Raw genomic sequence first — 17,465 nt, 5'->3', positions numbered from 1 at the left:
TGTTCAGGTTGATCAACTTCTTTTGACAATGACTTTCTAATATACTATTAAGCAAAAGTGAATGGTGGAACAGTTTACTAAAACCACCTAATTACTTGTAATAGATCCCGTTGATCTCTAAAGGGATTTTTTTTTTACCTTCCTTATGCTTATCTAAAGAGGTTGTTCATCTTTATATCAAACACAAATACCTAATATTTATCCCTCTCTTACCTCTTTCAAGTGCCAAAGCCCAAAGGTCTCTAAAACACTAAATTTCTACTTCATTTTAAATCATATCTAACATGCTACTACTATAATAGAATAAGAAATAGTCCCCAAAAACCCAAAACATGGCTCAAATATTTTTACCAAAAAAAGATGCAAATAAAACTACTTCAATTCAACGCACTTCCTTTTTTTTTTTTTTTTTTTATCAATGTTATTGCAAATGTATGGTGATGTGGTTGGCCTCTCTTCACAAGGATATTGATATGTTTTGTTCATTCAGGCATTGCTAGTTAATTGGGATAATATCATTGTTGATGATACTCTAAAAAGTAATTAGAAAAATAATATTAATAACATTTAACAAATTCTATGCATTGTGCGGGTTACATGCTATTTTTATTAAAAAATGTAACGTGATGTGCTCCTTAAATATCACATGAGCAAATCTTGTGTACTAGTTGATCCAAATCATGTCATGTAATTTCAATTATGGTAGACCAATATATTAAATAGTTCCTTCTCAAAAAAAAAAAAAATTAAATAGTTTAAAAAACCCTTTAAAAAGTAAACCAAATCTCCAAAATACATAAATTGTGTAAAAAAAATGTACCTCTTTCCAATATTTTCTCATCATCCATTCCAATATTTTCTCATCATCCAAACAAACAGTATGCAAATCCTAATTTCCAAATAGAATAATACAAAACCTCTACGATAATCAATCATCCACAATTCCCAAAAATACCAAATCTATATATACTATAAAACTGAAACTTTTGATTTTTTGTTGACTCTTATGAGGGCTTGCCACATAAGCTTTGAAATCATTACAATTTTTCACATCAACATTATTTTTTTATTAATTTATTAATTTGAATTTTGTAACCTGATATTACTTTTTGGTTAAAATGTGTAAAAATAGCTGTTTTTTGTATTTTGCAAGACTATCCATGGACTGATGTGGTTGCTCTTACAAGAAAGTTTTGCAAGAATAGCAACTTTATGCTACTTCAAAAAGGCTTTAAACCTAGACTAATTGACAAGAGGACGTGCTTCAGCTGTGTCAATGTAGAGAGCACTAGTTTACCATGTGCATGTTATAAAAAAAATGGGAGTAATATATATAGATTTTACATATAAAATGTTAAGGAGTTATGAGCCGAAATTGGTTGTTAAAGTGTTGTGAAAATATTCTCAATGTAGAATTTCTCAATTAATTTATATTTTTGACCGAACTATGAAAAGAATGGTTGTTTCTGAATGTGCTTAATTTTTAGTTTGTTATTTCTTGAGTGGGGATTGGGGCCATGTGCTAGACTACCAGTCAATTAGTGGGTAGCAAATGTAACACTAAAACTCTAAAAGACAATTAAACAATTAGATAATGGGTGATTTTAAATAATAATAAAAAATTAGACAAGATGCGTGGGGTAAATGAGTGATTGAATGATGAAAAAAGTAAATGTTAACACAACAATTTTTTTTAATACAATTACAAAAACTAATATTGTCAAAGTTGAGTTGAATTGTTAAATAAAACAATTGTAAAAGAGAATAAACATAAAATAATAAATAAAAGCATTCTAAATTGTAATAATTAAAGTTAACTTAACAAAAATTATCAATACATTTATTAAATTTAGAAAAAATAGACGATTTTTAGGATTTAATCTTAGCAAGAATATTTAGTATGTTATTTTTTAGAAGAATATAATTAGTATGTTCAATATTGTATTTATTTTTTGATATGTTCAAGAGAAATAAAGTTTATTTCGAACACTTCCAAACTCATCCAAAGGTGATTCTAGACGTGGCGAATGGCTTGTGTGAAGATACCAACGCCTAAGTGCCATGCACTGAGCTACTTTATTCTAGAGCTAATGCACGTATTTTTTGTAATCCTTTAGTACCATCCACTTAAGCCCTGACTTGGATGGGCCTTGCTAGTATACTGATTCATTTTTTTAGTGAAAATTTTTCTATCGTTTTGACCTAAAAAAAAAAAAAAAATTGTATTAAGAAGCAATATGTCAAATAAATTTATAATTTATTTTTTATTTCCTTTCATTATGAATAAATTTGTAATAAAGAAATCATGTAAACCATAAAATTTTTTTCTTACATGAGATTCATCTTTTTACTGACTCCTAAAAAAAAGAAAATCTTAGACCTGCCATCCCACATTGTGTCTATTTATAGTAAACTTTTCACTAAACTCGTATGTAAAATATGGTAACCCAGTGGCTTCTCCAGATGGGGTTATGACGCTATAACTCAACATTTTTTATCCTTTGATTAACCAAGGCTGTCAAGCAGTTCTTTCATGGGCACGTGAACATTACCGATGTCTTTGATGCCAAATTTTTTGTGTGCTTTGAGTTCTACGATGATGGTGAGTTCGTTCAGCCGGGTTAATAAGACACTTGGGCCGAATTTCATAGGGAAATTCCATTTGTAGTTGGGGCCATTGAACTGGTCAATGGGGTAAATTTGGTTGGAGGTGTTGTCGTGGATTGAAACTAAGGCGTACACGTCCTTCAAGTGCTTATCTGAATTGATTTCGATATCCAAAGCCCTGCGCTCCATCTTGAAGATTTAGATTAAAAAAAAAATCCAAAGAAATTTGATGATTTTTTTTTGTTTTTGTTTTTTTTTATACAAGATAGAAATTTTACTCTAACTTAATGTTGGAGCATTTTAATATTAAATAATTAAAATGAATAAATGTTATAACATAAATGTAAAGATGTGAGAGTGAATGTGGAAGATGAGGAGTTAATAAAAATGTTTAATTCCACATTGAAAAGGAGAGAGACTATTTTGTTCTTTTTAATTGTGGTGATTAATGAACTAACATGAATTGTCTCAAATATTGGGCCAGATACGTGCGCAAGGGGGAGGTGAAGGGTAGAGGTGTCAAATTTGGAAATGAATCAGCACCTTGGATCCTCCTGGGGGAGACAAGTCAGAGACGGTCCGTGCCTCAGTCCAAATAATGTTGTGTAATCTCTTTCTTTAAATTTGATGATTATAAGTAGGTGTTTGGACGAAAGAAATTCAATTTTGTTGCTTGGTATGTGAAATGCGTGAGAATTTTTTTGAGAGATAATTATAATATGCTACTAACTCTGCAGCTCGAACTCTTTCCTCCTAAACTCCAAGCACTTTGTGCATGGGGAGATGTCAATTTAGTTACAAGGCCTTTGGCAATGGATGAGAATTGATTGATTTGTATATATAGAAAAGTTCTGAAGATGCATTTTTGGCTCGTTAATGCAACTTTTTTTTTTTTTTTTTTCATACGAAGGTATATCATCAAATCATTAAATTTGACCATATTTGTTAGCATTATTTAAAAAAAAAAAAAAAAAAGTCTCTTCTATCATTTCTCTCAACAAAATAAAAAATCAATAGTCTTGTCACATGCACTAGACGCATGCACTCGATCAAAAAAATTATTATTCTCATTGCATGTTTTTACCAAATAAATGAATAGTAATAGCTATTTCATTACAATTTATCATGTTGTTTTTAATATTGATTTATATTTTCATGTAATTATATGTATCAAATATGCCTTGATAGTACCAAGTTGATTCATAAATTATAGGCTAAATTGCAAACTACACGTTTAAAGATTGATGATGTTTAGATTTTATATTTTAAAGTTTCAGAATTTGAATTTTGCCCACTAAAGTTTTATTTTGTTTACAACAGCAACCCCTCTTACCATACCGTCAGTTTCACATAAGCTTACTACGTGTGTTTAATTAGTTAAACCAATAAAATGATGACATGAAATTTTTAATTGTTTAAATTTTTTTAGGCTACAAAAATGATGTGACATCATTTTATTAGACAAACTAAACATGTGTGACAAGTTTATATGGCACTTAATGAAAAATATGAATGGAGGGGTTATTGATGCAAATAAAATAGAACTTTAAGGGATAAAATCTAAATTTTGAAGCTTTATGTGTAAAATCCACACACTCCAAAATTTTAAATATGTAATTTGCATTTTAGCCTAAATTATAATACTGAAACCATTTTTCCTCTATTGTTGTCACACTAATGCAAGATCCAACTTACAATTCCCAAAAGATACGATTGTTTTCAATTTAATTTTATAATTTAGTCTCTTAACTTTGTCAATTTAGTCGTTTTGTCAATTTCTATCCAATCTTGCCATTTATTACTATATTTTTTTTATTTTCAAAAGCAATGTGGTTTTGATGAAATTAACACTGGAGATTGGACAAAAATGTCTACATCAGAAATAAGTTGAAGTTAAAAATAGAAAAGAAAAAAAGAAAAAGGCAATTGTTAATGATAACTAGGTCTTATATATTTGCTTGATGGTAGCAATACGAAAATCCCATAAAACAATAAAACAATGGAAAATTTTTAACTCCAAATCGGTTTAGATTTATCTTCCTCTAACCTATTATGTGGAAATTGAAGAGACTACCTTGTGTTGTTTTAGTTACATAAATTTTCTAATGTGTCATATAACATATTTAAATAATATGCATGAATAATCTTCAGAAATCAAAGACTTTTTTTGCATAATCCTTAATTAGCTTTCTAAATGAATACCACCCCATCTATTTAGCAGTAAGAACATGAAGTGAGACATATCCCATATGAGGAACTATGTAATTAATGTTGCATTACAGAAGAGCAAACACTCAAACTCAATCTAAAAAACAAAAGGAACATGTTTTAGAAATGATAATAGACCTTCTCACATGCTATTTTTAAAGCAAGAGAGGAAGTTCTTCAAAATTTTCAAACTACTCTGGTTCTTCTCCCGAAACTTCATTTACTAGTGATGTAGGATCAAATATGGGCAATTTTTCTTTTAAATTTTTATTATTTTATTTTATTTTATAGTTTTATGTAATTTTCTGAATTTTCAGGTTTAGGATTTTATGTTCTGATTTAGGTTTTTTTTTTTAAAGATTTTCCTAATCAAATTACAAAAAAAAAGAAGTTTGTATCCATTAGAATCTATTTAGGATTATTTTTATTTGGCAAATCAGTTTTTGCCACCTTTAATAGGCTAAAACAAGAAAAAATAATTATCTTTCAATCAAAATATTTTATTAATTTATTGTGGATTCCAAAAAATTCTTTAGTGCTTTCAAAAAGCTTTTTATGGATTTAAAGTTTGTGTTTATTTAGAACGAAGTCTAGCCCATTTCACTGTTGGAATCCCAGAGAATGTGAATATAGCAATTTGCTCCCCATTTCTTTTGTTAAATTCTCCATAGTCTGTTATTGACTTGTTGGATATATATCAAATGATATCATATTAGCAGTATCAAAATACAATAAACAATAGACATATTTAAGGTAAGTAACTTACTAACAAATGAAAGACATGTGTAAATGGATAGTTATTTTTTACACACGTCTTTAGTTTATTGGATTTCGATACTGATGATGTGATATTGTTTGATATAAACTATTTTTTTTACATCTCATGAGGTTTTAGGAAATGTCAAAAAAGCCCCTTTTGAAAAGGACCCTCTTTAATCACATGTGATTATTATTCTTACCTCTTTTTTAGACGAGAAAAAAACTCTTACCATATGATAAATCTTGTAATTTAACTGTCTTTTTTGGGGTTGAATAACAAGGGTAAGGTTGAGAGGCCAAGATATGATGGATTAAACAGAGAGGAGATTGGTGCCTCCCCAAATGGGTTGAACTGCATCACCTATTGTCCATGGAGGTTCAAATTGAAACAAGACGAGGAATACACAAAAACATAATGAAACAAAACCAAAAAATCACTCATACAAATAATAGTATACTTCTATATATATATATATATATGTATATAATATAGATGAAAGCTTTTAATTTTTTTTTATTGACTTGTTCCAATATTAATTATCACATATGTCTTTTCCAGCTCATATTTTTTCATGTCATTATTTTAATTTTTTAATTTTATTTTTAGAGTTCCAAATAGTGATACATTATGTTAGTTTAAATTAATTAGAACTGGCTATCTATTTTTTTTATTTATAAAACAACCCAACACTAAACAAATTTTGAATTAATTAGGTTTGATGTTCTCTAAATTTTTTTATAATAAATAGTGTATGTTCTTTTATACAACTTCTTTAATTGACTCTTTATTAATTAATTAATACTTATTAAATAAATACTTATCATTTATAAATATTTTTTGTTTAACTTAATTTCTTGTGTATTGCAAGGACTATTGATTAATAAACATAAGTCTGCACAACACTAAAGGGAAATGAACTCTCAGGAATGAATGCAGGAATGAATGCAAGAATGGTCCAAGGGTTACTAAAACGCGTATGTAGCCACTCAGACATCCACATCTTGAGTTTTTTCCAATAACATGCATTTGTGTATAACAATTTTTATCCAAATGGAAATTAAGACACTACTATGCTAATACAGGTTCCAACAATGTAAATGTGACCAACTAGATGCGAAACATAAGTCCAAATAATAATTACTACAATTCAAGTAGTACATGCGTAAAGTACATAGTGTCTATTCACTTATTGATTCTGTAGTAAGCTTGCAGAATAGTTAAAGCAAGGACAGTAATTGCAGTAAAGAAACCAAGAGCAGTCCATGGGTTGCTAAAATATTTGCCAAATATTTCAGCCAACCAGGTCTTTATCTTGCTGTTATAGTGTTCTTCAATATCTTCTCTAACACATCCGTAAATGCCAGAATCATGCATCCCACATGAGTTAATCTCTTTAAGCATTTTACCCACCTCTTCATCACTGCCTAAATTGTTAAGAAGAATGCGTTTGGAGCTCAACTCTTTCACATCATCAACACTGTCAATGATAGGGGTGTGCAAAAAACCAATGAACCGAAAAAACCGGCCGAAACCGACTGAACCGAGTTCAATTTTTCGGTTCAGTTTTGGTGTGGTTCGGTTTGGTTTCGGTGCTGGATTTTTTCACCCCGAAATCGACCCAACTGACCGATATATATATATATATATGTGTGTGTGTGTGTGTGCGCGCGTATATATATATATATATATATATATATGTATATGTATATATATGTATATATATGTATATGTATATATGTATATGCATATATGTATATATTTATGTAACTTTAAGACATAACTGATCAGTGACTTAGTGGTATGCTCCTTGTGTTTTGGCTAACTAATCCCAAGTTCGAGCCTTCGCGCGTAAGTTTTTGCTATTTAATTTTTTAAAACCCTAGTAGTAGCATGATATAAATACCCCTACTCTTCTCTTCTCTTTTCTTCAGCTGCCCCCTTCCCCAATTTTCTCTATGTCTCTCTCTACCCTTCTTGCTCAGCCGCCTCCTTCCCCAATCTAAGTCTCTGCCCTTCTCACTTCAGCCGCCTCATTCTTTTCTTTTCTTTTCTTTCTCTGTGTCACATGGACCATGGCCATGCCTCTTTTTGCTCTCTGAGTCACATATATTTGTTCTTTCTTCAATTCAGATTGAAAAATCACTACAAAGACATGGTGGTAGGCTTAAGCATTATGAGACATATTGTGGCTCCTGCTATGGTGCAGCAACGGTAAAGTTCTGTCTGGATCCTTTTGCTAATTCAAAATATTTTCAATTTTATGTTGGAATCTGTGTGTAAATTGTTGAACAAATATTGTTGGAAGTTTTTCTTTCTCTGTTGTTCTGATTTGTTCAACAGCTCTCTCTCTCTATTGCTCTATTACTTTGTTTTTTTATATGTGATTAAAGTTAGGGTTTTGAAAATCTCAATAACCCTCTCTTTGGAAAACCGAAAATCGATCGAAACCGACTGAAACCAAAATACACCGAAATCGATTGATTTCCAGCCATTTTAGTTGGTTTCGGTTGAGAATTTCACAAACCAAAATATTCGGTTTCGGTTGGCCATACCCGTAAAAACTGACCGAAACCGAACCGAGCACACCCCTAGTCAATGAGTGTATTTAGGAAAAAGAAGTAAGATGCAATGGCCAAATCCTTGTCTGAAGGAGGACAAAATTCCAAGGCTACCAATTTTTTATACAGTGTTATTGTAAAAGGAGAAAGGATTAGGGGGGGGGGGGGGGGGAAGCTTAAGCTCTACATTGATAAAGCCAGATTTGAATCTAACATCACGTACAGAAATTGATTTTCCTTTTTTGTATAAAAGTGCAAAACTAGAAGTGGTAGGCTTGAAATGGACCCCCTTAGCTTTAAGTTCTCCAACTAAGCGGAATGACGAAACAAAATTTGTATACTCTAGCTCCTTTGCTTTTATCGGCTTGGTTTTACAAAAATTGAAACAATGATGAGGTTTCTCATCTAGATCACCAACTTTGGAGAATTCCTGATATACACACTTAAGGAGATGACGAGCTGTTGGCTCCTTATTCTTGTCTCTTGTAACATCCTCTGGATTTATTGCCCAAATTATGAAACAAGCGAATGGCTTGATCATTCTTAGTCCTAATTTTTCATCACCATATCTAAGCCTCATCAAAAGTATCAACAGTAAGAAAAGAATTTGATTCTCTAGCAAAATCATGTCTCTACATGCATAAAAACTTCCGGAAGGGCCTATATGATGAGCAAATGTTTTACTAAGCTTGTCCCATCTATTTCTTACCACGCTTTCTATTACAGGTAGAAAGAATTAGCTATCTCGAAGCATCATCAGTGCAAACACATCATCACAATATTTATTTGTGGAACCATCAATGTAATAGGATCTAGTGTAGTCATTTATTTCACGTACCTTGCTGTAAAATTCCATAAATGAAGTGCTAGATTTTGCAATAAACTCCAACATGACATCAATTTTAAGCGTCTCTGCTTCTTGGAATTCTGGTTTGCCATGGTGGTAAGGACCGAAAGAGATAACCCTAGGATCAAAGTAGTCCTTACTTCTTTCGTTTCTTCTCACGTTGGAGGGACTTTCTGACAAGTGACCTTTTGGGCTCTCTTTTTTATATTGATGTGACCTTCATTGTCCAAAATGGATCTAACCTCCATTGGTATGTTACATACATTGCTTTCAGAACTAGCTTCATTCCTTTCTTGCAATAGGTCTACTTCCACGGAAATCTCACTCTGTAGTGGACCATAACATATAATTAGCATACGTCACTTCAAGAAAAAAGACATAATACAACAAGTATTATTGCAAAAAAAAAAAAAAGATGTAATATATATACTATTACATCTCTAGGTTGTTTTTTGTTGTAATGGTAACTTAAATTTATTACATTAATATGAGATTATAACAATAAGGGTACGTTTGGTAGACTGTAATAGACATTGTAATGTAATAGCTATTCCTATGGTTTAGCTATACAGTTGTTTGGTAATGTTTTTATTACATGTAATAATCATTCCATATGAATTCCTATTCCTTAAAATGTGGAATGGAAATTCCTTATTAAAAGTGGTGAATCTCTATTCCTTGCTAAATGTAATATACTCTACTTCAAGAAAATGCCCAAAATCCCCAACTACCAGCGTTTTCTCCAAAATTTCTTTCTCCATGCTCTATTAACGAAAATCCCCCATTACCTGCATTTTCTCCAAATTGCTTCTCCTTGATCTGGTAGCAAATTCCTAAAATCCCTCACCACCTGCATCTTCACCAAAATTTCATCTCCTTCCTAAATTTTCTATCTCCCTCCTCTCTAAAATTTTATTTTACCACTACTAGAGATCTATTTATATGGGTATTGTCTTTCTCTCACCCTCAGTTGTTGCTCTCTCTTCTCAAGGAATTTTTTTTCCCTTCTTGCCTTAGGTCTGCAATTTCCACAGGTATTTCACCCTCTCTCTCTCTCTTCTTTTCTCTATTGTTTTATGCTATTAGAGATCTATTTGTATGGGTACTTCCTTTTTCTCACCCTCAGTTGCTGCTCTCTCTTCTCAGGATTTTTTTTCTACCCGTAGATCTGCATTTTCTACAGGTACTACCCTTTGTTTTTGCTATCCATATCAATTTCAAATTTGCCTTGTTTGATATTTGTATAACTATGCGGTGACCTTGATCAGCTAGCCAATCTAGCGACAAACCATATCAATGATACACACACACACACACACACACACACACACACACACACACACACACATATATTAACAAAAGACTTTTATTCAGTTGTGATTTTGGCATTATATTTAGGAGTATATAAATATTAATGTGTTTGATATGTAGCAAAATGTAATCTGTGGGTTGTTCTTTAAATAATCGAAATTCAGAATTTCAAAATCAATTAATTAATATTTGGAGGTAGAGAATTGAAAGTTATCTATTGAAGTGTGGGTCTGTGTCAAAGTTATCTATTGTGAACATTAGTCTCAAGGAATTTGGTGGTGGGTTACCCACGCACTTGGTATTGTGGTCATTCATATTTAATATTTTATTTTAATTATCATCTTGTTTAGTTATTTAAATTTTGTACAGATTTTATTAATGGTATTGTGAATTTGTTCAATGCTATTGATTGTAGTTATGGCCCGTTTGAGTTTAGCCACAAGGAATAGGATAAAGAAAAGGAAGTTGGTTTTGGTTGTGATGTTTTGGTTGGATATGTTGCACATTGTTAGAAAAGGAAATCATATGTTTTGGTTGTGATGTTTTGGTTAAAAATTATTATTTTAAAAAAAGATTTATTTATTTTTAATTTAAAAAAAAAAACTATTGCAACGAGATTTTTAAAGTAAATTATTGCAATATATGAAATTTATTACAACAAAAATCTAGTGTTACATAAACCTATTGCTTTTTTTTAATAAAAAAATAACCTATTGCAATGAGATTTTCAAAGTAAATCGTTGTAATATATAAATCATTACAATATATGGAATTTATTGTAATGAAAATCTTGTGTTACATAAGCCTATTGCTTTTTTTTTTTTTTAATAAAAAAAAAAAATCTATTGCGATAAGATTTTCAAAGTAAATCCTTGCAATATATAAATCGTTGCAATATATGAAATTTATTGTAACAAAAATCTAGTGTTGCATAAACCTATTGTCTCAGAGTTTATTACAACAACTTGCATTAACTTTTTTGTCATTACAATAACACCTATTACAATGACATTAGTTGTTATTGCAACGACTTTTTTCGTTGCATTAAGTCTTTTTTCTTGTAGTGCGTGTAAAAAAAAAACCACAATTTCAGACCAGTACCCAAAAAAATAGTAAACAAAACTTTACCATGTTGACTACAAAAAAGAATCCAATTGAAAACACTCCGAAGGTTTTGCAGATTGCAACAGCCCAGGAAAGAAGAAGATGAAATAGAAGAAGAAAGAGAAATGGGTAAGGCATGTATTGTTGCAATGGACTATATATCATCTCTTGCGTGTAAGAGAGCGGAGAAAAATGAAAATCACGATTAACGAGAACATCACTTATGGTAATATATTAAAGAAATGATATATTAACGATATCTTTACAATAAATCTTAAATAAGAACGAAATCTTTACCATAAATCTTATATAGTAAGTTATTATTAGTTGTTACTTGACAAGAAAAATAATTTCATGCATGATGTATCATGAAAATGTTGCGAAATATTGTAGTCCTAACCCTTCTCAATATATTATTTGATGAAAAAAAAAAATGGTCACATACATGTACAACACTATTAATTAAGTGTGCGTCAAATGATTATATGTTATATATCCAAGGTAGAAATATATGCTATGGGTGTAAAATTATCCAAATTATGCTATGTCATAGAATAATATTATATTCTTTATAATGCAATAGGATAACATTGAACAATCAAAGAAAAAAAAATTAGAACACAAAACTAAATTACATTAACTCAAAGTAGAGTTCTTAAAAATACAAAAAATTAATAACCTAAAGCAGAGATGCACCAAAAATAAAAAATCCATCACAAGAGAGAGAGAGAGAGAGAGAGAGAGAGAGAGAGAGAGAGAAATAACCTTTTTTGTAAGGGAAAATTATGCATAGAAATATAGAATAGAAAAGATAATGAAAATATTATAATAAGAGGATAAGAAAAAGAAGAAACAAAATAAATGAAGATAAAGGGAAAGATGAAGAGTGATATTTAGGTAGACGGTAGTGGAGAAATGAAAAGGTGAAGGGAATGAGAAATGTTGAAGAATGTGTAAATGTTAAAAAAAATGAGTACGATTTTATAAGGAAATTTTTATTTATTTGTATTTAATTAAAACATTATATGTTTAATTTCTTAAAAATTAAAAAAATGGAAAAATATTAATAATTTAATGATATGAAGGATATGGGTGAATTTAAATGGTCAATTGTAGTAGTGTTACTTTATCCATATAAGACCACTTTTTAATCTATCCATATAACATGAAAAATGATAAACTCTATCCATATAACTAAATTAAAGTTACTTTATGATAAAATGAATTGGTGGTTACCAGAAAGCTAAACATTTTTTTTTAATAGAATAAACCTGAAAGATGAACATGAAATGTCTTGTTTTATTGCTTGTCATTTGGGTGAAATTGAAGTCTCGCATAAATTAATGAAGCCTTATTAGACCTAACAACCATTATAGCTCTAAAGAATACCAATAACAAAAACTTAGCATAAATCAGTATTTACCCTTTGCAAGTCAAGAGGCTACACATACAATCTAACGTACATCATTATCCAATAGTGTTTCAACTCACCACACAGCAAAGTAATCATTCAAATGAACTTTGAAATATCCATTTGGTGTTACGATCGATGGTATGTAGCTTTTAGGAAAAAATATGTAGTAGAGGTGAATTAAACAATACTATTTAACTACTCAGATTTATCATGATATGAGAAGAACATGAATGCATTATGATCCCTTTGTTCCTTATGTTATAGTTGATTTTTAATTCAAATGATTTAGATAGCCTAATTAGTAGAGTATATGCTCCACAAACTTTCAAATATTAGAAACATTAGTTACATAGATAGACCAAATATTAGTTTCTCTTTCACTACTTTTAAGGAACAATGTATAACTAAGAGGAGTCGATCCCTATAAAGAAAATTATTGTAAAATTTATTTTACTTTTATATTTCATATTAATTGCTCAATAGAATCCATGGCCCATACAAAATTTAAAAGATTGGAATTAAGAAGAAATAGATTTCGAAATATATAAATAGAATAGTTTTTGTTAGAAGTTAATCACTATACATGATGAGAAAAAAAATCAAATGAAAAGATAACATATCAAGTCTAAAAGGAATTTCATAGAACAAATTTCATGTTGTACCAAAATAACATATATGGAACAACTAAATAGGTGAATTCAAAGCAACCCAAACTAAGAATTTAAAGAAAAACACATGTAATAAAATTAAAAATTAAAGAGGGAAAAAAACTTAAATCGCAAAACTAAATCGCATAATCTCAATATAATGTTCTAAGGAACACAACAATTATCAACCTAAAGCAGAGATGCAAGAAAAATAAAAAATTTACCGAAAAATTGAAAGAGAGAGAGAGAGAGAGAGAGAGAGAGAGAGAGAGAGAGAGAGAGAGAGAGAATGAAAAAGATAATGACAAATTTATAGTAAGAGTGTGTGAATAAGAAATTATAGAAAAAAAATGAAGATGAAAGGAAATATGAAGAGTGATATTAAGGTAGAGGGTAGTGGAGAGATAAAAAGGTAGGGTAGAGGGTAGTAGGGAGGTAGTGGGGAGATGAAAAGGTAAGGGATAATGAAAGGTTAGAGTAAGTGTAAATATTAAAAAAAAAAGTAAATGTTAAAAAAATTATAGGAAAATAGGAAAAAAAAAATGATAATGACGTGGACGCTGATCTAACTTTAATACATATATATATATATATATATATATATATATATATATATATATATATATATATATCACTATATGTAAATGTCTTACGTACATCTTAAAAATTTCCCTTATAAACTTTCAAGAATTTAAATTTGAATAAAATAAAAGTTTAAAATTTTTGAGAAATCAATTGATCAACCTATTTAATTGGACAAGTATTTTGGGATAACAAAAAAATGAAATAATGGACAATCAAGATGAGACTATGGAGTATGAAAATAAATATTTGTAAAAAAAAAAAAAAAAACACTTTTACAGTGTCTTCTTTTATCATTTCTCATATATATAACAATTTCAAAGCACTTTATGACTGTATAGCATGCCAAATGCTAACAACATTTTAAGTTAAAGGCTCCTTATTGTTAAAGCCCAGAGAGAGAGAGAGAGAGAGAGAGAGAGAGAGAGAGAGAGAGAGAAGAAGAAGAAGAAGAAGAAGAAGAAGAAGATTACAGCTAAATCTCTAATTTTTATAACATTTCTAAGTGAGGTCAAACATTCAAACTGAACACAATCTAAAGGTTATTGGGAGAGGGACTTAGGGTACAGTTATTGATATGTAATTTGCGTTGACAGTACCCCATTTTGTAGCCAAGAGTCAATTCATCGTCCAAAGGTAATTTCATGTAGCAAGGTTAAAAATGTCATTCTAATCATTAGATGAGAAAGAGTTTAATTCTGAACATCAGAGACTCAGAGTTTATAATAATTGAAACATCACTTTTAGTACAAAAATGGGAGTCTAGAATTGAAAAATCAAACCACGATAAATTTCAATGAGCAAAATACATTCTTGAAATTTAGCTAAATCTCTAATTTTACAACAATTCTAAATGGACTCAAACAATCAAACTGAACACAATCTACAGGTTGTTGGGAGAGGGATTTAGGGTATAGTTATTGATATGTAATTTGTGTTGACACCCTATTTTGCAGCCAGGAGTCAATTCATCGTCCAAGGGTAATTTTATCTAGAAAGGTTAAAAATGTCATTTGAATCATTAGATGAGCAAGAGTTTAATTTTGAACATCAAAGTCTCAAAGCCTATAAAAATTGAACGTCACTTTCAATACAAAAATTAGAGTGTAGAATTGAAAAATCAAACCACAATAAATTTCAATGAACAAAATACATTCTTGAAATTTAGGACAAGATGCATGTGCTCATTAATTATGATTGTTTTTTTTTTTTTTTAAATTAGTTGTAGTTAGTTTTGATTCATAATTTCATTGGTTTAATCTTAAAGACAACAAAACAGAAAATGCACTAGACAATTATAATAAATAATTGTTGTTTTTAGCCAAATGGTCAATTATCTTCCTAAAAACATAATTAATTAGAATTTAAAAACTCTAATTATTCCATAGAATAATTTGATCATATATAAAGTGGAAGATGATCAAGTCCAAAACTCCTACTTTCCCAAATCTTATAAGAAAATGGGGAGGGAAAAAAATCAAAATGGAAGAAAATAGGGTTCAAGACGTAGACCAAAAATAAATCTTCCACTTAAACCAAGGTGTTCGATACCATACCGTACCGGCCGGAACTGCCGGTATGTATTGTATCGGTATGTGCATCGGTACCAAAACATTAACGTTTCATACCAGTTTAAATGCAGTCCGTACCGGCCGTGTACCGGCCAATTTCAGGTGTTTCTTTTTTTTTTTTTTTCAATTTTGTAATTTGAATTTTTGTAAAGGTAGAATGATAACTTATTTGCATTAACTTATTAGTATTTTTTGTTTTCTTACTATACTAAAGTTTAAAGTCTAAAACCATGAATAATTTGTTCTTAATTGAGGTGATGTTTTATGGTAAACTTATTATTATTATTATTATTGTTATTATTATTATTATTATATAAAATAGCGATAAATCAAAGACGGTACATCGGTATTGACCGATACCTAAATATATCATTCCACTAGTCAAAGCAGTATAGCTTCCGGTACGAGATTGACTCTGATGTTGGCTTAAGCACTAAAACCATCATTCTTTTGAAATATATTCTCAAAGATTAAATGATCATAAAACCAACAAAATTTAAAGGTGTCAAACTGACATTTCACCAAAACACCTTTAACCAAAAGCTGAAGTTCCAATCAACGCATAAAACATTAAAACCTCTATAATTCGGTAATCTGATGCTTAGATGTTGAATTTTAGTAATTTTTTCTCGTTTTTCTGATTGTTTCTCTTATCCTATCATTTTGGAGGAAAATTTACTTTAGATAACATTAAAGGAAAGAATCCTAATAGATTTCTAAGACCCAAAGGCAAAGACCTTTTCTCATTAAAAAGAGGAGAAACTCAACTCATTTATGGGTCTTTTGGTTGAAAATTATGATCTAATTCACTAAAAAGAGAATTCATCCACATTTGTGAAAGAAACTTTCCCAATAGCCATGAAATTTAGAGGGAGACCCCTCTACCCCTCTTCATGTCCCTCATCAAAAAACCTTCCAAACATCATCAAAGAATCCATCATTCATCCCTCATTGCAAATAAGAATACGAATGCACCAAATTAATTTACCAACCGTTGTGCACTTTCAGCATTGATGGGAATGACGAGAATGGCTCACAGACGGGTATAATACTACAGACGACCTATACCCCCATGACGAGAGAAATATTGCCACGTCACTGACGAAGGCACCAAAATGATTCAATGCCAGCAGTAATACCTCGAGCGGTTACGACGCTAGCTGGGTAGACCGTTGGAAACATATTAAAGAACCATTACTCGGCCAGGAGCACCATTAAGCCAGGAATTAATGCCGCAACGGCTAGACACCAAAAAAAGGTATATAAAGGAGAAGCACCATCCACATAAGGGGGACACAATTGCATAAAGAACAAAGTAATTCCTTTATAAAAACTCTATTTTCTTTTTGAGCTAACTTTGGCATCGGAGGTGTTGTATGTGCACCACACCGGTGACCAAGTAAAGAAACTTGTCTTACTCGCAGGAGTGATAAAGTCATCATCTGGACGGACTCCCACCGACTGGTATTCATCTGGACGAACCTTCCTCAACTGACGATATTCTGCTTCAACAGTTTGGCGCCGTCTGTGGGAAACGACGTTCTCGTACTACGATCCGAAAGCGCAGTTCCTACGAACTTCAATATCCAGATGGAGTCCAACCAAGATCCAGCAACTTTGGCTCAGCAAGTTCAAACCCTTGTGGCCACTGTGGAAGAGCTCACCAGACAGAACGAAGAAATGAGGCAAAAGCTTCAGCAGGAAGAGAACCGATCGAGAGCAATCCAAGAAGACGAAGGAGATAGCCATGGGAGAACTGATCGACGAAGGACCATCACTCCGGAGGAACAGCATTCTGATCTCCTCGAGGAGATGAGAAAGGAGATGAACGAGCTGAAAAATGCCATCAAGGAGAA

The sequence above is a fragment of the Castanea sativa genome, chromosome 3, assembly GCF_040712315.1.
Source record: "Castanea sativa cultivar Marrone di Chiusa Pesio chromosome 3, ASM4071231v1".
In the NCBI taxonomy this organism is placed as follows: Eukaryota; Viridiplantae; Streptophyta; class Magnoliopsida; order Fagales; family Fagaceae; genus Castanea; species Castanea sativa.
Note: the sequence above shows the minus strand (reverse complement) of the source record.